Here is a 24365-nt window from a genome sequence, read left to right on the forward strand (position 1 = left end):
TAAGGAAGAGCAGTATAAATTTAATTTTAATTGTTTTGTACACACGCCAGTGAAAAGGAACTGATTGGATACAGTTCAGAGACAGTATATTAATACGTTATTTTCATATGTTAATTGGTTTGCATAATCTCTCCCTTTGCTTGGTTTGGAAGTACCTGGCATTGAGAAGGGGACTGAAGAGAATAGAAGACTCCAATTTACATAAAACCAGCTCCTCTGAACATTAAATAATAATGCATCTGCAAGCTGAAGGTGTGTTCAGTTAGCAGAAAGCACATTTTTATAATTTATAGTCCAGCTGTTTCAGTGCTTTCGAGTCCATTTTCCTCCCTGCCTGCTTTTAATGAAATCTTGTTACTGGAGAATTGACTGGAGTGAATTGAGATTTTAATCCCATTGACGCTCCACCATGGAAATGCACACTGGTGGGAACTTTTAATGGTGGGCCCTGTAATCAGAAGACACTTGTATTCAGCTCCCTACAATAATGAATCTCATCAAATGTTAAAGCCTGGGCCGCGTGCGAGGGGCTCAAATTTCAAGGTTTTTGACCATCCCCATTTGAGAAATTCCTCAGGGAGTGTGTGATTACTCAAGTTTAGCCGTTTATTGCCTCATCTTTCAATAGCCACTGAAGCACAAAATTCTCATCTAGGTTGCTCTTTTTTTCTCCACTTGAAGAACAGGCCAATATAGACTGCAGAACAGCTGCTCAGATCCCGAGGAACTGCTGTTGGCACTGCAGTGTTATTAGCTGCCACCATCACTGTCCACTCACTGTGTCATTTAAAGAATGAAAACTAAATTCCATGACAAAAATCACTGGTGTGATTTTAATTGTGAACGTTGCGTGTTTGTTGCAGTGTTTGTACCTTTGACTGTGGTGCTATTCTGCATTACACATGTTAAACTGTTTCTTTTACACGTGTAACGTGTTAATTAATGAGGATGCAAGGTTCATGCAGGTCCTTAAAAAGTCTTGAAAGGCACTGAATTCATTAATATAAAAATAAGGCCTTAATTGATGTAAAAAAAAAAAAGAGGCTTTAATCAGTCTTTCAAGAGTATTAAAAATGTTAAGACATGGAAAGAAGGATTTTATTAATAGTTTTTTTCTTACTTTGCATTGTAAAATCTCAAATAATTGGTAACATACATACATACATATATACATATATATATATTTCTTTTTGTTTATAACTGATTGATTGCCTCTCGCATTAATGTCACATGATCAGAATAACAGACCCAAAAACACTTTTTGATTTTGTTTTTGATCAGGGTGCTCAGAGCATAGGATCCACTGTCTGATCGTTAGCTGTCCCTGTACTTGGGAGGTGCAAATTTAATGAATAGTGCCTATTTAACTAAGATTTTGCTGCATGGCTGAAACCATAAACTGTATAAAATAATGAAAGTAGCTACCCTGACGTCAACTATTGGTTTGTGGACTCACATTTTGAAGCCTCGAGTTCAGCATTTGACTCATAGATAGATTGTAGCCACCTAATGGTCGGTCCTGCCCTGAAATATCCGTTACTTTAACTGTACATTTGACAGTTGTCATTAATGTTGAAATTAGCTATACAGATTTCCTCTTTTCTTTTTTTTGTAACAGGCTGTAAACATGTCATATCTACTGTTAAGTCAAACATTTTAACATGGGCGTCTATGAGGATTGACTCACTTCTGGAGCCAGCCTCAAGTGGCAATTTAAGGAACTGCAGTTTTTGGCACTTGAAGTTGGCTTCATTTTTCAGGCCCACCGGTCACTGCTTGGCTGACACTAGTACTTTATTTTCTTAAAAGCACAAGAAAATCCTAGTATTTATTTCATTGTGAATTAAAAAATGTTTGGAGGGCCACCCAGCACCATATCGCGGGCCAGATTTGCCCCAGGGGCCATAAGTTGAGTATCGCTGGTCTAGGTGTATTTTATTTAGAAAGTTTTTCAAACTTGGCACGATGAGAATGAAGGTTCTGAAATCTTGCATGTGGAGTAAGAAACACCATATCGCCAAGAAAATTTACAACACATATTTCTTAAAAAAGTCCATCAACATTTGGGCAAGTTATGCCTTACCCTAAGTAGGTGATGTCAGTTCATGTTTTTTGTTTCCTTCTATTTTGGTTAATATAAAATTGGTCTTTAATTAATTCGAAGCGGAATTAAAAAAATGTCAATAAAAGTCTCAAATCTTATTTGCCTTAAGCTGTAGTAACCCTGGGAAGTGAGCATAAAATTGTGAAAGTAAGAAAATAAATGGAAAAAAAGAGCAAATGAAATAGCAAGATATTTATGATTATGCTAGATTTCATCCTTACATCCCCTTACCTCACTTAACCCCTGACATCAGAGCATTGTCGAATCAGTGATCGCACAGAATATTAATTGTTTGCACAAGTCATGGCCGTGATTTTCAGTCATTATTTTACTCTGCAAGGACAAACCCTCATCCAGCTTCTTAATGAGGATTATTGTTTGTGTGTGGTACGTGGGCCTTGGAATATTAATTGAATATTTAAATAACATTACTTACCAGTCTAGATTAAATATCAACAGGGTCATCACCATAATTTTGGGGACCTTAGAGGCTAATTATCGCGAAAGGACAACTGCTGCTACATTCTCCAGTTTTCCATTCTTTAAGGTTTTGTCTGTTTCCTGTGAAACCTAGGCTCCGGAGAAGACTCCAGCAGGTCACATGGGTGCGAGTGATGTGATGCTGTTTTATATTTGAATGACTAAATGTGACCTTTGAGATTAGAGGAGGAGTTGCTTCTCAGGGGGCTGAAGAGAGTCCCCGCTGCTATGAAGCTCATGTCCCTTTGATCCCTCTGTAATGAGAATAACACCAGGCGTTGTGGTCACTGAACACATTGACACACCACTGGAGAGCCGACAGCTCTACTGCCTGGTACTAGAGGCAGCGATGTGTGTGTGTGTGTGTGTATGTGTGTGTATGCCTGTCCTCAGGTATGATAGTGCCTGGAGACACGTAATATATCCACTGGGATTTACTATTTGGCTATAATGCACGGCTTCATGTGGTAATTTGCTGTTAACATACCGTATGAATGATGTATGCAAATACACAGCATTTGTCATGCCAATTAAAATGCCTCACAGGGCAATACCACTTATGATTAGACACACCAAGACCTCTCATATTCTCCAAACAAGGAATGTTGAATCAGTATAAAAATGGTTTCCATTTCTTTGTGTTGCACTATGAAAAGTTCTTGGTTGACGTGATGCCACACATTGAAGTCCGAGGGCACTCTCTCAGACCTGAGCACGACTGTGGTGAAGTTCTCAGAGGCATCTTCAGCAATCCACTGAAGATCAATCATGACCGGACCCGTCCCCACGAGACCCTTAGTAACAGCCACTGATTGCTTTCTGCTGTGCAGGCCGTTAAGTGGAGTCTGGCAATGGGCTCCTGGACAACACTTAACAATCAATCAGAGGGCACAACCACTTCTCATTGCATGCTGGTTCTTCCCCTGCATTACACACAAACAATAATTCAGGTGGACCAGAGTGACACTTAAGAATCACGTCTGGAGTATGCCCCACGATTAAGCCAGAGAAGGATACGCTGGACTGTAGACAGAAACTTGAGTTGCACAATTTACATAAACCCAGTGACTGAGGACTCACCCACTGTCATTTGGACAATAGTGTACAGATATGGCAGCATGCATTCAATACTTATCATGTGTCGTTATCCTTTGACTGTCAAAGTTTACCAGTTGTTTGATTCTGAGAATGGAACATGGAATTATTTCTCACCAATATTCCCCCATTTTATTGCCTCAGAGCCTCATCACAGCACCAAGGTTATGAAACGGATTTGTAAAACCTTTTTCTCCAAGACTGCATTTCACAATTTTATAAATACATTACTAGTCTTTTGAAATATTCTGTTACAAATAGTTTAGGCAGTTTTTTCAGGCTAGCTCTTTACCAAGGGCAAAATACACATTTTGAAATACAATATAAACATCAGCAAAATAAGACCAAGGCTGCTTAGAGCTTTGTGCCTTACCGGTGTTACTAGATATGCAGTAGAAATTCTGCCCATGAAAGCCTGGACTTAAAGTTTGCCTATTGATTAAGGATTCCATTGACTTAATGAACCTTAAACCCTCCATCAGATGACTAGCCAATATATGCTCTAATCTCTAAAACGGATGTCTGGCTGTGGTTCCTTTTAAATGAATTGATCTACTCAGCTCTCCCCAAATGGGGAAATGGGCAAGTATTGATATGATTCTTGACTCAGTGATGGATGTGTGTGATGGTAAAACACGAGCTTCATGGGCCGGCGTGCTGTATGGTAAGCAGAAATTCACAGAACAGCTTTACCGGAGCTCTTCAAAGACAAAGCAATATCATTTGTGTCACTACCAATACTCGACCCACCTCTCTGTTTCCTTCTTTTTTTTTTTTTTTTTAAGGAAATAAAGCTCAAACATACAAAGTGTACCTTCTACCTTCCTAAATCCTCTTCACAATGCTTTGGAAATATTTTAATGTCAGGCAAAACTAGCTATATCTGTCTGTATGTTTTGGGAATTATCTAAGATGGTTTTTCTTTATTTTCATTGATCTCTGAATTGATTTTTGTTCCACTTTCAGCTGCATATCATGCCTGGTTGTAGTTATTTTAGCAAAGAAAGACAATTGAAGGCTAAAATCCCTATCTGTAGTGGAGTAAAGCAATCACAGCAAGCTTCACAAGAGCATCACAATGGTTTTGTGTGATGTTCAGACTGCATGGCAAATATTTATCCTAGTCAGATTACACCCAAGGGAGATGGCGATGTGTGCATCCCTCCATCCCTCCGTTGTTGAGAAATGCATAGGGCGATTGTTTTGGCAGAGGTTAGAACTTCTAACTGTTCACTTCCCACAACAGAAAACCATTGTTCTGCCTCCCCGGCATAATAAGCGTGAGTGCCATGAATAATCACCAGTGTGTCAACTAGCTGTATTGTGATCCTCAGCACTGGTGAGCCTCAGATGGCATCAAATAATTTTGTCTGTCTTCCCTCTGAAAGCTGCGCAGCCAAGAATGTTTGATGTCCCTGCAGTTCATTTCAATAGCAGAAAAGCATTTTGAGAAAATTGAAACAACCTATTTCTCCCTCTGATCTTCTGCTGCTGTACGTGGTTGTCAGAAATGTTCAGCTTTTCTTTGACGTACGATAATGAGTCAGCTGTAGAAGTCAAAGGCCCTGATAATTTGAGCTCTTATTTTATAAACTCATTTCTTGTCACTAACTACTGTGATGAAGGCAGAAATAATAAATCAAAAACACATTTCCAAAGATCTGAAGATTGCATTGTAATTGTCAGTCTAGACGGAAATTGTAATTAGGGAGAGGAAATTGTTTCAGGGAAGCACTTGAATTTTAAAATGAACCATCAAATTATGTAAACATTTAATTATAGACCAATTCTCTTAGACTGTTCCTTGTCTGGCCTTGTTGTCAGGCCCTTGTTCTCTCCTCATCACCGGAGCTGTTGAAGGGTTGAGGTAGAAAATGTATTTTGGTCACAACTGGGATCATTATCTTATTTATCTTATTCTGCTTTTGACATTATGTTCACTGGACTGATCATTGAAAAACATGTTAACATGCTATTTTTTATGACGTAGCCCATGATTAGATTTTAAGGTGATACTGCAAAAGGTAATGTGCTGTTACACAAGCTGCCGGTTATGTATCAAAGCAAAGGTTACTTTTTGGAAGCATGGTGCTGTGATCACAGGCTGATCCAAAAAAAAGGTCCACAGCATAGTACTTGTGCTGTTCTTCACACCCTTTAATGAGGACCAGCAAGCCTTTTACATTTATGTTATAGTGGCTAAAACACTGACGAAGTGTGTGTCTCTTTAAATTAAAATTATCTGAGTCCAAATAGAAGTGTCACTCGGCCAGGGTCTGAACTACACTCTGCCATTTTGTAACCCCTGCAATACAGTTTCAGAGAGCACAAATGTACACCTTTTTCACCAAAATTAGCGGGTGTACGCCTTTCTGTTTTTGTTGTTGTTTTTTTAGTTAGTGTGTCATGTTCGACATCACAGACAGTGCTGGAAAACAGATTAGTAAACAGAAGAAAGTAGCATGGAGGCCAGTGAAAATACTGTGGTGGTTTCTTGTTCCACTTTATCTCTTCCTTATTCTGTCTCTCTCTCTTAAACTCGGTGCCGACTCATTTGGAATGATGTTTGAGCACTGCTTGGATGGAGACAGACAGTTTTTTGTGTTGGCGTGTCATTGCATCTCGCTGGTAAAGGGGCTAAAATTAAGTTGTTCACCAGATTGTTGTATTCCCATCCCTGCTGATTTGAGCTGGAACCACTACTACTGCAGAGTCATTTGACCCAGGTTTGAATGCCGACTGTAACGTTTATCTTTTAATACAAAAGTCAGATGTTAGTGGGGTTTTTTTATGTGTTGAAAAGGGGCTATATGTACACATCAACTGTAACTGCAGACAAAGAGCACACAGTCACAAAAGAAACATGGGTAGTTTGGCCTCCACCTTTCACAGGGCCTCTCCTTTGTGGAATGACTGGAGTATCAGCACTAAAGTGAGACAAGAATTGTTTTTTTCCTCACCTATATCATCAATCCCACTACTATTGACCCTATATTAGGGATAGCATGACCCCAAAGTACACTTACCAAATCAGCAATGTGTTAAGTGGCAATGTGAAAAGGCAAATGTTGTGTCTGTCATCTTGGAGCTACATTTCCAATGAACAGGCTCTCTATAGGCTTAAGGGGTAAACGTGACACTCACACCTCTTGCTGTGATACCAGCAAGACATGAAATTAACATCAACAAGGAACAGGTACCTTTCTGGCCCCTGTTGTGATAGAGGATGGAAGCATAAAAAAAAATTGCCAAGCTCAATTGACCCTAAGCAGTACAAAGGAAGAAAACCAGTAAAGTACAAACACAGACTCGGAGGCGACCCCAGAGTCTATGGCTTAGCAAGTTAAAGCAACATCACTCGTGCAGGGTCATCGACATATATCCACAGCAAAGTTTTGATGATAACAACTTTCCATAATCCACTAGTGCATCAAAGTAAGTGCAAGCTAAAGGTGTTTGATGCTTAATCAAAACACAAAACTGTCTTGCAGCTTCCACTGGATCAGTATCATCAGTGATAGCCTTTGGTTTTGGGGAGTTCAAAGACTCTAAATAGAAGAACTGTCATGCAAGTCCGAACCCTTTCCATCAGGAGCTTGTCTGTGATCAGAGATACATACAATAGGTGCACGCTCTCCCAAAAGAAAGGATCTCTCTAGTGAACCAGACTTGGCTGACTGCTGGGAAAATGATTAGGCTGTGATGCTCAAAACAAAGTTTTAGAGTTAGTTTCTGCCAGTAAACCTAAAAGATGCATGAGTATAAAGGATGTCATTGTTGTGCAGCTGGACTCTGAGAGTACAGCGTTTATCGTGGCAAGTCACTTCCAGCCTTGGATAAAGCACCTGCTTGATAGGCTGAGGGGAGCTCTCCTGTTTTCCTACCTGGTGGGGTGAAGCATCGACTGCACTGTGCAGATCATAGCTAACTCTGGAGACCAGGCCAAAAATAATCTTAAGGTCATTTAGGTAAAGGAAGACTCTACTACCTTGGCAGAAACCTTGGCACCCAGAAAGTAGCTGAAAAGCAGCATGCTGTATTTGTAAGCCACTCCCTAAAAGCTACACAGGAGAACTTTTAATGTCAGGGCGCCACTGCAACATAAAAATAAACATCTTTCAAGTCTATAGTGGTGAACCACCTGGCTGAGTCAGCTCCAGCCGTTTTAATGTGAGCAGAGAGGCATACTAACTGCAAGAATTTAACGAATGGAAATCCAGAATGGATCTGGTACCCAGAAATAGCCAGATCCGAGTCCCCTCTCCCTGTCCTCTACTGGAAAACTGTTTAAATAACCTCCTTGAGGTGCAGTTCCTGAATTTAACTGAGGGGAGCCTTAATTGTAAACATTTTTAAACTTTTTACAGTTCACCTTTATAACTAGTATGTGATGTAGGACCCACTGAAACTGGAGAGAAAAGCCCATGGACTGTATAAATAATGGATGTACCTACCGTGACATCACCCATCAGTTTGTGGACTACTGCTTTAAAGCCTCAAGTTCGGCATTTCCGCTGTTGCCATGTTGGCTTTATGAGCCAGAGGTGATCATATTTGGACAAGAGTGAGGAGCTGCAGAGGAGTGAGACGTGGATCTGACTCAGCTGCGCCTTGCAGACAGTCTGTCACTAAACTTTGGGCCTTAACAAAATGGAAATGAGTGAGGAAGAAGAAAGAAATACTGGTCCCCGTAAACATGAAATAAATAAATATTAAAATATTAGTTTTAGGGACCCAAGCTGTTTTTTGCACCAAGCTGTAAACATGATCTTTTTTGCTGTAAAGTTGGACATTTTAACATGGAGGCCTGTGGGGATTTCCTCTGTTTTGGAGCTGGCCTCATGTGACCATTCAAGGAACTACAGTTTTTGGGAACTTCCACATTGGCGTCATGTCTCAGCTTCTGAGGTTGCTGCTTGGAATAGCTATGACATATTAGCTTGTAGTATGTCAGCTTTTGTCACTCCTGACAAAAGTCTGGCAGTGGCACATGAGAAGAATGATGATATAATTGCTCAGAATAATGACCAGTGTGTTATTATTTATGATTGATTTCTGCATATCATGAAAAATGTCCAATAGTTATTGTCAAGGTGAGGTCGCTTACCAACAATTACCAATAATTGCTTGCAAACAATCAAATTATTGAAATGTATTTTTTCTCATTTTGTTTATTTGTTTGTTACCCTCTGTAGTGGCAGTACTGTCTACAGAAAAGATAACAGAGTTGTGCAAAACTGCCCCAGCTAGCAAAGTGTGATATTATTGGGCTACATGTGCTTCCAGTGCTGAGATTGTGTGTGTGTGTGTGTGTGTGTTTGCCTGTGCCTGTGCCCGTGCACATGTGCGTGCATGTGTGCGTGCCTGCATGCGTGCATGTGTTTTCCAGTGAGCGTATAGCGAGGTACAAGCCCTGTTCACAGTGATGTCACGCAGCCTCTCCGCAGACTGGCTGAGTAAGAGGAACAACAGAATTTCAACTGGAGAGATCAATTATAGATAGAAGAAAATGAATGGGAAAAGTAATTTAATAAATTATTGACTTGATGTCTTATATCATGTACAAAAGCAAATGAAAAATTAGATTGTGCATTTGGATGAAGTTGGATTTAAAGAGCTTCAAAATTATATTTAATTAGACAAAGAAAAAAATGTGTCATGGGTATATGAAGTTTCACTGGGAAGGGTAAATTAATGATCGCATTTGCAGCAATAGCAAATGACATGTCAACGTAGAGTGTGACTGTCTGGAAAGGCAACGATTGGGTGGGGGTGGCATTTGAAAGAGTCAACACCACAGTGGTGTTCTGTCTTCCTTTTTTCCTATTAGATGGACAGATCGGAGGAAGAGTCTCTCTGCTCTGTGGACTCTCAACCGTCAACACATTATTAGTGGCTAATACTATAATACAACCGATGAAAGGGATGCTAGCTTGGCCTGTTGAGCATATAGATGGGAACAAATGAAAGGAAAAACTAGCATAAAATGTTCAAGTAAGATGTTTGGACGCCATAAGACTCCTCTCTGAGCTCTAGTTGAGAAATTAACCCCTAAAAAAATCTCGTATTTGGTGTTTTGATGATGCAGGTGGAGAGCACTGTTGAGCATGTTAGTAAAACAAATCTCCCATATATTCATTTTGGGTTGAGCTGTGGTGACTGCGTTGGCCATAGGATATGACTGACATCATTTTATTTCTTATCAAACTGTTCAGTGACCCACTGTGTCCTGCTTAGAAGCATCTGCATGCCTTAATATTTCTTCTATTATTTATTCAAGTATTTTGTTAAATCTGGTCCAACGCATTCTGACTCCTAAATTGTCAAATACAGACACTTGGTCAGTGGTTGTACATGCCAAAATATGATGCTCAGTGTAGTCTTCCAGTGTCAGTTTTGGATGCTCAAGGACAGAATACCAATTTAATTTAATACTTAACATGCATTTAATACATGCATTGTGCCTCTTCAAAATAAACATTCGTTTTTAAAAGGAAATGCACATACCATCAAAGGAATACAGTCTCTTTCCAAAATAAACTTAGAACATAGCTAAAATACTTTGTTTTTAGGTCTTTTTCCTTTAGTTTTGGCAACAAAAGTAAGTGGTTAGGTTTTGACCCCCCAAATGAATAGGGGGCAGTATTTCACCATGTAAATGTCGGTCTACCACTGCGTACCAAAATTTACGGTCATCAGTCATAAAAAAAGGTAACCAATAACTGACAGAACAGTCAGAATACATCTGGTCAAAGTAAGGCTGCTGTCTTATGATCTGTACGTGTGGCATTTGTGTATAGTTTACTTCATAGTTTACTTAGCTCAGTCTTAGCAACGCCACATTAACAAGAAAAAAGTCACATTACGCCATTTGAAAAGTTTGTAGGGAACTGTAAGTCTACAGTTTTGTTGTCATTAATTACACTAAAGAAATGTTTCTGTAAATAGCCAACGTTAGATGTTATTTAATAGTCTGAAAGAAACGTTGCGAGTTCAGCATCAAACTGCATCTTTTTACTCTTCAAGAGCTGTCCCCAGCCACACCAATAGTTACTCTAATTTTGCTGCTTGTGATGGGGATTGCGATCATTTTCCTGGAGCTTCTGCCATTGCTGTATTTATTTACACGCTAGCTAACTAATTCATTGAGACTGGAACTTCTGCGCCGTATCCATTGACTCTGCTGTTGTGTTAAGGACTGTTTTCTCATTGATATGTGTTTCCTCTCCACCTAAACCTAACACAAAACCCTTAGCCCTAACCATGACCACCTAGGGGGCGCTACAAATTAACATGGGGGAGGCACTATTCAATAGGGGAACACACTTCGACACCGGCTGACTGAACTTCATCCTCTCCTGCTGCACAGTAGAGGCTACAGTGACTGACTATCGCCTCAGGCGGGGATGTATTATTACAGAAGGGATGGCCCGTCCCTGGCTGCTTAGCAGTGAGTATCTCTTCAGTATAGTACTCTTCACATAGGCATCTTGGACATAACCTTTAAAGGTGTTACTTCTCCACCCTCTGTTGATAGGGTTAGTTCATTTTTTGGATGTTTTCAATTAAAATAGTGCTCATATAACATGTGTCCCTAGCATAGCATGCTACACATACAAGCACAGTACATCGTTGTTAAAATAATTTGATTGACTGGTATCACACGGGACACAAACAGAGGGCTCCTGGGAGAAAGTCTTGGGACTGTTTGACCCATCCACCTTACCTCTCATTCTCCCTATGTGAACTTTCTACCTCTGCATACTACGTCAGTTTCCTGGTGTCTCAAAAAATGCCATTGTCTGGTGTCTCTCCTACCACCTCTTAAGGGTGCCTTGGTGCATCACTGTCTGACGCTGGGAACCACTTACCAAGTATCTGTATTTTACCGGGTTGTTTAGTCAGTAAAACATACGTCCATTTTCTAACCTGCTTATCCTGTACAGGGTTACAGCGGTGCAAGGGCTTATTCCAGCACAAGTCAAGCAAGACGCAGGGTCCAGGGACCGTTTGCCAGTCTATAACTGGGCTAAGACTAATACTGATAACAGGTTCATTTTTAAGAAAACAAACAAACAAAAAAGAAATGAAATACAGGAGGCTTTTGCTTTTATTCCAACGCTTCACTGACTCAGTGAGCTTTAACGCCACATTTTAAAGCGCCATCCATTTAGAGGTAGTGAGATTTTAATGTGTTGCAATGTAAATGTTCTGGCTTTTGCTTTATTTTATTTTGGCTTTGCTGACAGACAAGCGGCTAGCTATTCAACATTGCACACTGCCCTTTCTATTTCCACTCGTTGGTCTTGGCACTATGTTCCAGTTTGATCAGAGTTAGTTAGCTAGTGCCAAGTGCTCCTCATTACTGCTGGTGGAAACATGGTGGCCATCCTCCGGTCTCCCTTCAGGTCACCCCAGTAAGTAAGCGGCTTCATTTTGAGCCGCAAAACTCCTTTAGCATTGCTACCTTTTAATACCACTTGTGCTGACACTGCTAACAGTACTAACAGTGTCAACATCGTTAACAATGCTAAAGGGTTTTGCTTACTCACTGGGGCGACCTTGGGGAAATGCATGCATTGAAAATTCAAAGGATACTTGTGACTGGGGTAAGACAGTATGCGCAACAACTCTGCCAGCATGCGATATAAACATTTATCTGATCTAAAATATTGAGAAAAATAGAGTTTGGTAAAAACATAGTCTTTAAAGTGCATTGCATACGCTATAAACATGAAACATTTAGTCCAATTTAAAGTCTGGTATTCATCACTACGGGTTTGGATTTGGCGTGAACTTTATTTTACACTGTTGTTTTATTATTCTAAAGGACATGTTCAATGCTGAATTAAACATTGCTTTCCAGACTTTAAAAGCCGATATGCTGGCTCACACAGCAGCCCCGGGAAAGTAAATACAGATTGTAATTAGATGGAGAAAAGTTGGATTTCACTCTCTCCTTTGCATGAACTGTGATGTGATGAAGCCATGGGACAAATAAGGGGGAGAGGGGAGGAGCAGCAGTGGGGAAGAGAGGGAGGAGAGATGGGGGAATAAAGACTAATTTATGTGTGAGCTTCCAATGCCATCTCTGGGACGCTGTATCCCCTCAGACTCTGTCGCCTGGTGTCTGGAGAGGCAGAATGCAAATGGAGCAGGTTTCTAGGTGAGGTTGGGCACAGTCACAGGCCCATGTTGGGACCTGGGTGTGCAGTTGCTAAACAAGTGTTCTTTGTCATGCTGGGCCCCTGGGGTTGAGCCAAACGAATCCTATCATCTGCAGTGTTGTGTTACTTAAGCAAAAATACTCAAGTTTGCAGCCACTATTTATAAGATGAAAGACCCTCTTCGGGGAATGTCAGAATTAGTTATTTTTTCCCCCAATTAATTTGTGTAGCGAGTATAGTTTCATGGTCCCTGCATGGGCTCCCCAGTGGTTTTGGTTTGGTGTACTGTGTGTGCGCTCGATAGTCAATGTGTCAAAAACTCAAGGAATAAGGGACTGTTTACCGGCTTTGTTTTGTTTGCTGCTATGAGCCCAGTTCAAGAAGCAGAGCTCATTCTCACATAACAGAAAACTGTCTTTACGAGCGGATTTAGGGAAACGGGAATAACATCCATGTCGTCTCGTGTGTTTCCTCTTTCCCCCCCTCTGCCTTTGCTAATCTAATGAATGCTTACACACTGACTAATACTAGAGCAGAGTCCTTGATGAATTAAGGAACACTGTGTTGACTAATTGACAAAATCATTGAAAAGTAAAGATAAAATCCTCACTGTAATTGAATGTGAAGCATCATTTATCTATAGATTTGTACCAGACTACTTTATTGGATTGCTTTCCCGCGCCTGAAATATGCTCCAGCAAATTGACCTAAATTCTCATGGGGGAACATTAAAACCAGCTAAATTTACTTTAAATATACTTCTTTCAAACCCATGATGTGGAGTTTTACAATATGCCCTCTCTAATCATGGAGGTTCACTGCTTAAATCCTCATTGTGGAGAAGCTGTATGTCGTCAGGCATTGCTGCAGAACTGGAACCGAATAAGGTGCTAATAAAAAATGTGCGACTCTACTAATGAATCTGATTCTGCAGTTCTGTAACTCAAGCACTTAATTATCATAAGACATTCGCTAATGTGCTCATTCAAATGGGCAACACTTTGCTTGGAAAAAACTGCATGGCTTAATGACTTGAGAAAAGAGCCTGATGACATCCTGCTCTCTTATCAACACTTCCCAAAGACTGGCACAGGAGATGGTGGGTGGATATGATCAAACTGGCCTATAAATGAAGCCACTAAATATTCATTGGCGTCTAATGTGGTCACAGAGTCACTGAGATGCACCATTTATCAGTCAACTCCTCATATTTTTATACATTGATCTGAATTTGAGTGGAGACCAAGAAAACCAGAAATCTAAATGGTAGTCGCACTCGAGATCTAAGGGTAAGGAAGTGATGCCATTGCTCTTTGTTCTAACATCTGCTTGTGAAAAGAGATAAAAAAGAATGGTAGCGGTACAGGATATTTTCAAGCGCCTTTTGCTCCGAGTCTAAAATAGGTCTACTTTGACAACCAACATCAAAGTAAGTCATTATGTGCTGTATATGATCCGTCCATTAGCCGCGCACTCAACTTCCATGGCATTAATTGCTCTTTATGTGTGTGTATGCGTGTACGCTTGTTTGCGTGTGTGCGCACATTTATGTATGTGAGCAGCGTGTATGTGTGTGCCCACACACACTCACACAGCCTGTTCAGACAAGTAGAGGTGTAAAATTAAATCCCTCAGTGCAGTTGCATGCAGATGATGTGCTTCAATGGCCTAGCTGCTCTTTGCACCATTGTAATTGAATAACCTACAGAAAAGTCATCACATTCCCACTTTGCTATTCCCTCTCCATGTAACATGTAAAAAGTCCTCTTGTAACTACCTGGGAGAGCAACCCATCAACAGCTGTTAGAGCTGACTTGAAGGTTAAATATTAGGAAGGAATCCAATTTCTCTTGTCTATTCAGCTCAGCGGTGTGTTAGATTGCAGCTGGACTGTGCTTACGGAGTGTGGGATATGAAGTGGGCTAATCAATCCCCTCTGCTTCATTCTCAAATTCCTCTCATATCAGGTCCCTGCCCCCCGGGCAGGCCTTCTGCTTTCCGAAAGCCAATTCCACACGAAATAAGAACTGTGACCTGCAGCTAGAGGGTGAAGTTGAGTTTTCCCTTCATGATTAATCTCTTCTTGGGTGGTTTTCAGAAAAAAAAGGAGAGGGGGGAGGATAGACCGAGAGGGTGAAAAAAAATAAGAAAACATGCAAGTCGCTGCCTTGTGACCTGCAAGTTTTTTTTCCTCTGAATGAGCTCGGTGCACTGGAGCCTGCTTATCTCCCGAGAGAAAGACAGAATTCATTTTTTGACAAGGTTTCATGTTGACATTGAGAAAATGAACTACCCGATTCTATGATTAAACCTGGGCTGTCATAATTGTCATCTGAACTGTGGTGACGATGAAAATTTGAGGGTTTTTTTCTTTATAGCTTCTTGTTTGGAGGAGTTGGAGCTCAAGAAATGGAGTCTTGATTCAAAGCCTTAGAAACTATACTGCTCTCAGAGGCAGGGACAAAGTAGATTTTGCTTTGTTGTGAGAGGATAATAACATTATACTGTATATGAAAAAAATTATCTAACACGACATACTAGCCAATAGACTCGCAGACTAAAAATATCCCTTAATATCTCACTTCAAAAGGGATTTAAAATAATAATAAACACTGGTTATTATGAACACATTGACTATATGACCTCAAACAAAGGAGCGTGCCCTTATTATTGAGCAGATGGGCTGCCAGAGTTGAAGGGTAAAATGATATAACCTTAAAGTGCCAGTATCGCATTTTACAGGTTATAATGGCATCTGTCACTGAGAGTGGACCTGTCAGACACTACTTTCATGCAGTTGAATTGCTCATAATGGCAGTTTCTCCTGGTTCAGACCCACTTTTGGAGGCAAGGTGATGTCTGTCTGAGGAACACTGACGTTAAAAGCATTGAGCTAGAATGAGATGGACTTACGGACCATTTCTGCTCTGCCATTGTCCTTTGCTCAATGTTTTTGAACTAGGTTATCCTCTTTGTTAAAGAAAAACTCCCTGGAGGACAGTTACGACGTCAGCGTTAAATGGTCAACACTGAAAGCATCAGCGTAGAAGAAATGTGCTCACTGGGGGACTCTAAAAGGCCTCTAGAAATGTTTACATTTTTAATGCCATAATGATGATCCCGCATTCAATGTACATGTTTTACTCACCCATCTTGTAAATTTTTTACATGTGTAAAACATTCCATTTGGAAAAACAGCCCATTTGCCCACTACCACCCACCAAACAAATTGGTTCGGAACAACAAAGTTCAATCTATGTCTGAATATTTCTTTGTTTGTGTGTTTTCCCTTTCCAGCAGGGCACTTATGAAAGTGTTCTGCATCAGAGATAAGGTATGCTGGCCCACAGGGAAGCGAGCGAAAGTGGGTTTTAGAATGTGTGGGAGACCAAATTCCTACAGCTAGAAGTACCTCTGCGCCAGGCTAAACAGTGGGCACAGGCCTCAACACACACACTAATGGAAGAGTGAAGTAGCATACAGTGTTGGAGTGCAGGTTTGGGCTGAGGTAAACAAGGCTCTACCCACTGCAGGTCCAAGGGCCTGTAAGTTATTCATTAAAGACACGTCAGTGCAGACCCTCTCTACCTATTCCCACAGAAAATGTCCCTTTGTGTTTTCTCTAATTTATGGTGGTCTGCTTTTAAATAAGACAAATCAAGCCTTGGCTATAGCACATAATGATTTTTTTCAAAATATGAAATCAAGCGTTATCTAATCAGCTTAATGTGCAGTTTATCTACACTTTGGAAATGCAACCAACATTAACAAAAGAATTCGGCAAAAGTAGTGTTTTGCTAGTTGACTCTATTGAGAGGCATTGACAGTCATTAATAAAGCCTTGTTTTGTTTCAACTGGAACTGCAAAACTAAAAAAAAAGTGCTGCAGTAATAATTTTTCTGTCATTAGATTTAATACATTTAGGTGACATACTCTGTGTATGGTGGTATTACCACTCTCAGGCTGTTCTCATGCACTTTTTGTACATATAACAACACAAACTAAGGCACCGTAAGCCATTTATAACCCACGTAATCAGGAAGGCTGATATCACAATATGCTGACGGATGTGAAGAAGGAAGTAGTTTAAAGACTGAAAGTCTTGAGTAGCGGTGCATGCTCACTAGAAGTGACCAGTTTGCCTCAATTCACATCTGCCCTGCCCTGCTGGTTGCTTGTATCCATTCTGCAATCTCCTGCCCTCCTCTCGAACAGCTCCGTACAAGAGTGTCTTATTACAAAGGAGCAACAGTACAAACCCATTTTTGTCACATTTTGCAGATTAAACTAAAAATGGCTGATTCACCTGAGTTATATTATTGTAACTTAGACATTTGTTAAAAAATGCTTTTTTCTTCTTTTTTTTGCATGGATAGATGATTAACTACAATACATTTTTCATAAGTTTCACTTCAGCATTTCCTGCATTTACTCAGAGCTGTTAAGAACATCACTAGAGCTGCAGCTTGAGTGGCTGTGCTGATGTGAGCACCATTTGAATTTTTGAAGTTGTCACTCCCTCCCATTGCCCCGCCAACTTGGTCCGCATCGCAGGCATCCCAGCATGCTTTGCACAATGAATCGGTCACTTTCAATATAAGATGAACGGGAGTAAATTTCTGATCACATGTAGTTGTGCATAGTGGGCATGCACCGTAAAGAGGCAGGTTGGGGTGGTGGATTGGTCAAACAAATACAGGACAGTCCCCCAGGGGACCAGGGTTTGTGTCCCATGTGAAACCTAGTGAACTTTAAGTTATTTTAAGGGATGCTGGCACCATGTTGTTTTTCCTCTAAACCTAACCTGCGTGTCTTTACTTGTCTAAACCCAAGCTATGTGTCTTTACGTTAACTTAGTAACTTTATGTTACATTAGTGTTGTCCTTTGTGAGACACTAACTCGTTCGATTATCATGCGAACCATTGTATGAGAATATGTTGCCCCTATGCATTGTTGGACAGAGTGCAGCCAAAATATTACCAAAAGGCACACCAGTTTCTTGCATTAAAGGTTTTAATGGAATATAGAAAATATGAAAGTAAATTCAAAACTACAGTAATAGGAAAAATAGTTAATCTCATGTATTGAAAAACAACTGAAACATCAATTTAAGGTTTGAATTTTGAAAGTATTTTTCATGTCTCAATTTTTCAGTCCCAGTCAAAGTGGAACAGCATGTTTTAGATAAAGTGGGACAGTCTCTTGAGCTTTGCAATGGAGAAAATAAATCCAATTTACTTTAAAGGACCTAAGCGAGGCAAGTCTCTGGTTCTCACAGTATTGTTGTTAAAATCAGGTCAAAATCTTTTGGCCTGTTTGTATCAAAAAAGAATTAATGCAAATAGTAGTGTTCAGGAATTTACTCAAAAATTCTGTCAGTGATTATTTTTTATTTTACTCTGTGATGAAAGCAATCACACTAATTACTACCCTTTGCTTTCTAAATGTCACTCATACCTGTCTTTGTCTGACACCCACAAAACAGGAGTCTAGGTTTTAATTCAGTGCATTATAATATACTGTAATTAAATTAAGATTTTAAGTGCAACACAGTTTTCACCAGACCTATATGGTAATTATTTAAAGTCACAAAAACACTCAAGCACATGAGGAAAACATGGGAGAAATTTTGTTTTCACTCTAAGGAGTTATCCTCTCCCTCTTAGACAGGTGTAAGAGGTTATGACAAAAGTCATAGAAACAATCACAATTACAACAAATGAGCAGAAAGTTTGTGTCATTACATAATAGCAGTAGAATTATACTCATCACATAACAAATTCTCACTCTTGCTTGTCAAATTCAGACACTTGGTTGGTGGCCCTACATGCCAAACTATGACACTTTAGGTTCCCCTCCAGTGTCTGTATTGCACGCTCAGGGACAGCATGTCAATGTATGCATGTTACTTGTATTATATCTGTTCAGATAAAATATGCAGTTTCTACATATTAAATGCATATTGTCTCTTTTCAAAGTAAAGGTAGAACATTGGTTTAAAAGTTTAGACAACAAAAGTACATGGTTAGGTTTAGAAAAAACACCATGGTTTAGCTTAAATAAGTATGTTTATTACTAACTCAAAGTAGAGTCACATGGCATGCGTCATTAGCATAACTTGCAACACATACTAGCACACTGTGTTGTTATTAAAATAACATTTTAAAAAAACTTAAATAACAAAGCAAAATATTATAATATATAATATAATAATTATAACAAATTAACTAACTTTTGGTTTCACATGGGAGACAAACTGTGGTCTTCCAGGTGAAAGTCCTAAGTTTGTTTGACCCATCCACTCATGCCCACCTTTTGTGGACTTTCTCACTCTTTAAACTATGGCAGTTGCTCAGAATTCTGCCGCCTGATGCGTCTCATGCTGCTAAAGGTTTCTACTCCGCCTCTGTATCTGACAGTGTCAGTATTTGATCAGCTGGTGAGACTGGGGTTGCATTACGTAAACTTAGTAATGACGATGAAAATAAGTATGATGTAATGTTGTTAAACGGACAAATGAAAGATTGGGGGGTGAGGTGTAAGGTCAGTTGTTTGGAGCAGCTTTGGCCCACGGGCTTCAGCGCAGTTTAAAAACATAAATCTCACATCAACAGCTCAGAACTCCCCAAAGTTGTACATTATTAACAACAGATTATGTGTCACATTTGTATACTTTAAGCTACACAGCATTGTGTTTATCCATTGAAATCGTAATAACCTGGAATTAAGACCTGAATAGTTACACCTGTGCATAGGTGAGTTTATTATCTAACATCTTCATTATGATATGGAAGCTATACATACCCGAGTGTTCAGCAACTTTATAGCATGTTATCACCCTCTTTTCAAATGTTTCCTGTCACTATCTACTGTCAGCTATCTTGGGGGAAAATGCTTAAATATGATATTTTTGAAAAGCACTTGCTATATGTTTGCTTGCTGAGTTGGGTCCCACTCTAATTATTAATAGTTGAAGAAAGAAAAAAATCTCTAAGCCAATAGTGAAAAGAGTCTGCTTCTCTAAAAGCAGGCAACATGAAAGGTTGGCTTTCCCAATAATGATGGTAAATTGCTTTTTAATAAAGCTGTTCATTTGAGTAAGAAAATGTGCATACTGAGTGAGAGATGTGGGTTTTGCACAAATTCATGACCTTTTTGCACAAGCAGCATAAAAGTTTCGTCCCCGGCTCTTAATGATGCGAATGATGATGTGGAAGACTGACACTTTGTCAGATGCTTTTACTGCGATGGTGAGGGTGCAGGGTGAGAAATGCTGCCAGAGTCCTCCTCACCTCATTGTCCTTTTGCAGGATGGAGGATGGAGTGCCGATGCCCTCTCTTTGCACCGACTACAACTGTCATCTCAGGCTCATTCAGAGCTCCGCAGCACTTAGGCCCCATTTGCTTTTAAGGATGTCTGACAGGACAGCAGCCACGTATGATCAAACTTTACTTTCACTGTGCACTTGTGACAGTTCATTGAGAGAGGCTCTAATGTGCTGTCAGCAGTGCTCTCCACTCAGCTGCCTTGATTTACCTTCCCCATCTGTCTCAGTCAAACAGCACTAAGTTGAGGATGAAAGGAAGGAAGGTGGCCTGTTAATTCTACATCCTTGTATTAAACAGTAAACTCACTTCATGAACTTACACTACATTTTATCTTTGAACACTTATTCTCTACAATGGGGACCAGCTTGGACCTGTGATCATGTAAATATGTAGAAAACTATGAATTTGTGACCACTTAATGTATTTCCATCAAAGTATTTTTCACTGTAGAGTAAATTCCGCATCTTTTATATTTCATTAGACATAACTACTCTAAGCAAATCAGCAATGTGTGTTGGAATTGTAAAGTGCACTCATCAATTATTATGTATAAATAATAGTTGAAATGACTACATGAAATGTAGGGGTCACCCTTAAGTGACAAAACCACACAGAATTATTACCCCAGATATTTCCCATAGGAGTTGGTAGAGACCAAAAAAAGAGCTACAAAGGGAGTAGGTACTGGACTGACTAGGAACACAATAAATAATGTACCACCATAATAATGACTCCAAATAAATGTTCAGTAATGGAAACATTCTCATTAGCAGGTCATCAAATACTGATGCTTTGTTACACCCATGGGGCATCTGATAGCTACACTGGGGTCCATGATGTGAATGGGCCCCGTGTGACCAAGAGTGGAGCTCTTGGCTGACATCTGAGACAGTCCTTACAAGAGGGCCCCGCATTATTTTTATGTCATACCATTTGGAAGGGCTGGGCAATTAATCGAAAAGTGATTGAAATCGACATTCAGAACATTTAACCGACCCAATCTTGCCCATGTTGGTTATTTTGGTTATTTAAAAATTCTATTAATCCCTTCCCCACCGGGGTTGCCAACTCCCAAGCATCTGGCTAAGCCTCATGCTTTCACCACACTGTGGAAAATGTCACGCCAAAACAGTGCAACAGCAGAAGTGTTGAACAATCATGTAATGCAATGAACACCTTTGACTCTAGAATACAGCTGAGTGTTTGACAAGTGAGCAGTATTGTGCTTCTGCAGCGTTTCATTTTCGCAGATCAAACAGCTGATTATCCTACAGCAGCGTAGTGAGAGAGACAGAGTGGAGCTTCTCCTCACAGCACCAAAGTGTCTGAATGAACCAACAGACAAATATTCAGCGATGGAAAGTGACTTCTTTAGACTTCTATAGACTAATTTGTTGTAGTTTCAGGTTCAGTCAGACTTTGGATAGAATTATTTAGAAACACCAGGATGCATTGCTACATTTCTCATCCAGCTGCTCACGCTGAGCTCTTGTTATTATTGCCAAGGGCAGATGTAGTGATTTTGGGGCCTGGGGCCACAGGCACATTGCCTTATTTTCAACCATTTTCTAACTGGGGACTGTTGACAGCTATAGAAGAAGTAGGCCTTCTCAAAACCTTTTTCCCCCCAAGTAAAATGATCAATAGCACACAGCAGAAGTTCAAGTCAGAGTCCTGCAGTCAGCAGAGGTTGGCCTATATTTTGATAGTTTGATTAATAATAATTCATCATATGTTTATTACAGTACAGCATACCATGGTCAAATGAAACCGTGTCAGCGAATTATGAGGGCAAAAAACAAACAAAAAAGCAACAAAAAAAAATTGTTCATTAATTGTAATCAAGGTGAACTGTTCAATTAATCGTGATACTGATTTGAGGTATAATCGCCCAGCCCTACCATTTGGTGTCATTCATTCATTCATTAATGTTCCGTAACCGCTTGTCTTCGCAAGGGTTGCAATCAAAAAAAAAATTGTATTATATTCTTTGGTATTTATGCCATTTACAGATGTGATGATGATTGCTAGGTAATGCGTGTATGTTCTCTCTTTGATCATGTGACAAGATGACAAGACTCCGGCTAGATCAAGTGCAAAATCTGTTGAGACTGACATGCTGAGCACACTTAGGCAAGCCAAGCAAGCAGTCATGCAATTCAAAGACAAGAGTGGTTACAAGAAGAGACACAAGAAAAGACAGGAGAGAAAAAAACAGGAGAATAAAGGTTGCAAAGCTTCCTAAAGTAGATTCTTTTGGATCTTTTACAGACAGTTGCCAGCCCATGGACAAGCTCCTCGCCGCTGCCCTCAGTGTGTGTCAACAAACATGCAGCAGGTAGGCTAACAAGCTAGATAACGATGGTCTAAATAATCGCAACATTAGGCTATTGTTTTTGAAGTACATTTTAAGATAAGGCATACATGTATTATGTGGGCTAAATTGTAGGCTATTAATGTTTCTACCAGGTGGATAGCTACCTTCTGAATAATTGTGGAAAGCTAACTAATAACCGAGTAGATGCTAGCTGTCCCTAACATTAGATAACTGCTATATTTACATATTTTCTGTTGCAGGCCCAACCAGCCAGTGATAGTCAAGACCATTCAAATAGGTGAGTACAAGAGTATTTTCAGGGGTATTTGGGGTATGTGGTGGGCTGCCGTGCCCCTTTTAAAAAGGTTGTTATTATTTGGGATTCAGGTTGCCGCCAAGCACCTGTGTCACTGTGTGCATGTACTTTTGTGGGTAAACTGTCGCATACTGCTGTAGCTGGACAGTTTTTGGGCCATTGTGTTGTGTGTTGATAATAGGTATCACAGCTCTCTTGTCTCTCAATTACTATAATCTCAACTCTATGTTGAAGAGGAGTTGGGTTTTCTTGAGTGGTGAGGTTACAGAAGGTTTCAGAACTTTGGCTGTCGCAGCTCTATCAGTGCTTCTGATCACGCTCTTTTTGACCTCTGGACTATGCAAATACAAAAACCAGGGTAACACATTCTCACTGTAAAATCCAACACATGGTTGGTACTTATGCACTTAACTGTGTATGCGTATCTAAGTGTGTGCGTATGTGTGCGCGTGTGTGCTTTTTTTAAACTAATGATCGCAAGGGCCGTCATAACAGCCTGCACTGGGGCTTGCAGTTACTACCTTATGCCACTGTTGTAACATGTGGCTAATGCTGTGAAATGGTTGCCATTAGGTTTAGGCATCAAAGCTACATAGTTACGTTTAGCTCAGGTGAAGTTTTGGGCTAAATTAACAACGTCGTTATATATCTTGTGTGACATAATACCCCATTTTAGTGACGTGCAATAATAATAATAAGGCAAGGTAATAATTCAATAGTGTGTTTACAGTTAAAAGTAGCATGAGGTGGCATGAAGTTGGCTCTTTCAAAGTCCTATGTTGACTCCTACGACAGTTGAAACTCTCACGCAGAAAAAGTGGCTAAAGTGGTGACTTAAACCCTTACAGTGGTGTGGTGTATTTTAAGTCATCATCATCATTTATTTTAATAAGGGCTGTCAGCATTGATGAGTTATTTGTGATGCGATTCAGGTCCGTAGTTAACGCATGCTTTTTTAAAAAAAAAATTGCTTTAATCGCCGGCCAACATTCCTATCTTTAAGAGGATGTACCAGGCTGAGTTTTAAAGCTAGATGATACTGATTCTGGTATCATATTAAACTAGAGGATCTGTAGAATCCAGCAGTACCAACCATGTCATGGTAGCTTCTCAGTAAGGGGGTGGAATGACACTCAAAATTTAGGCTAAATTTTGGCAATGGAAAAATGGCATGGCCATTTTACAGGGGTCCCTTGACCTCTGACCTCAAAATATCTAAATTAAAAAATAGCTTCTGTGGGTACCCATGAGTCTCCCATTTACAGACATGCACATTTTATGTTAGATCCATGCATGTCTTATGATTCTAATCAAGCCAGTCTAGTAAGAATTGCTTTACCTTGTCATTATGGACTCCAAAACTGTTTTGTAATGCAAAACAATGGAATTGAAAACATGTAGTTAAAAAATGAGATTAATTGCAATGAACTATAGAAATTGTGCCATTAATTGCGATTTAAAAGATTTATTATTTGACAGCCCTACTTTTAGTCATTCCTACATACCTTGAGTCATTACTAACCCAGCAGTTCAATTACATTGCTTGTAAATTCTT

At 39.9% G+C, this 24365-nt stretch overlaps 1 long non-coding RNA gene across 1 annotated transcript in view; it reads left to right on the plus strand.

Annotated features, from left to right (window-relative positions):
- LOC148190404 (uncharacterized) overlaps nt 1–24365 on the plus strand; it is a 215390-nt gene that overhangs the window by 73157 nt on the left and 117868 nt on the right. The window contains exons 3-4 of the long non-coding RNA XR_015776558.1: nt 22449–22515; nt 22755–22792. This is a non-coding gene — a long non-coding RNA (uncharacterized LOC148190404). The remainder of the gene's footprint in view (nt 1–22448; nt 22516–22754; nt 22793–24365) is intronic.

The sequence above is a fragment of the Plectropomus leopardus genome, chromosome 1 (genome assembly GCF_026936395.1).
Source record: "Plectropomus leopardus strain MGB_pleo_1.0 chromosome 1, ASM2693639v1, whole genome shotgun sequence".
In the NCBI taxonomy this organism is placed as follows: Eukaryota; Metazoa; Chordata; class Actinopteri; order Perciformes; family Serranidae; genus Plectropomus; species Plectropomus leopardus.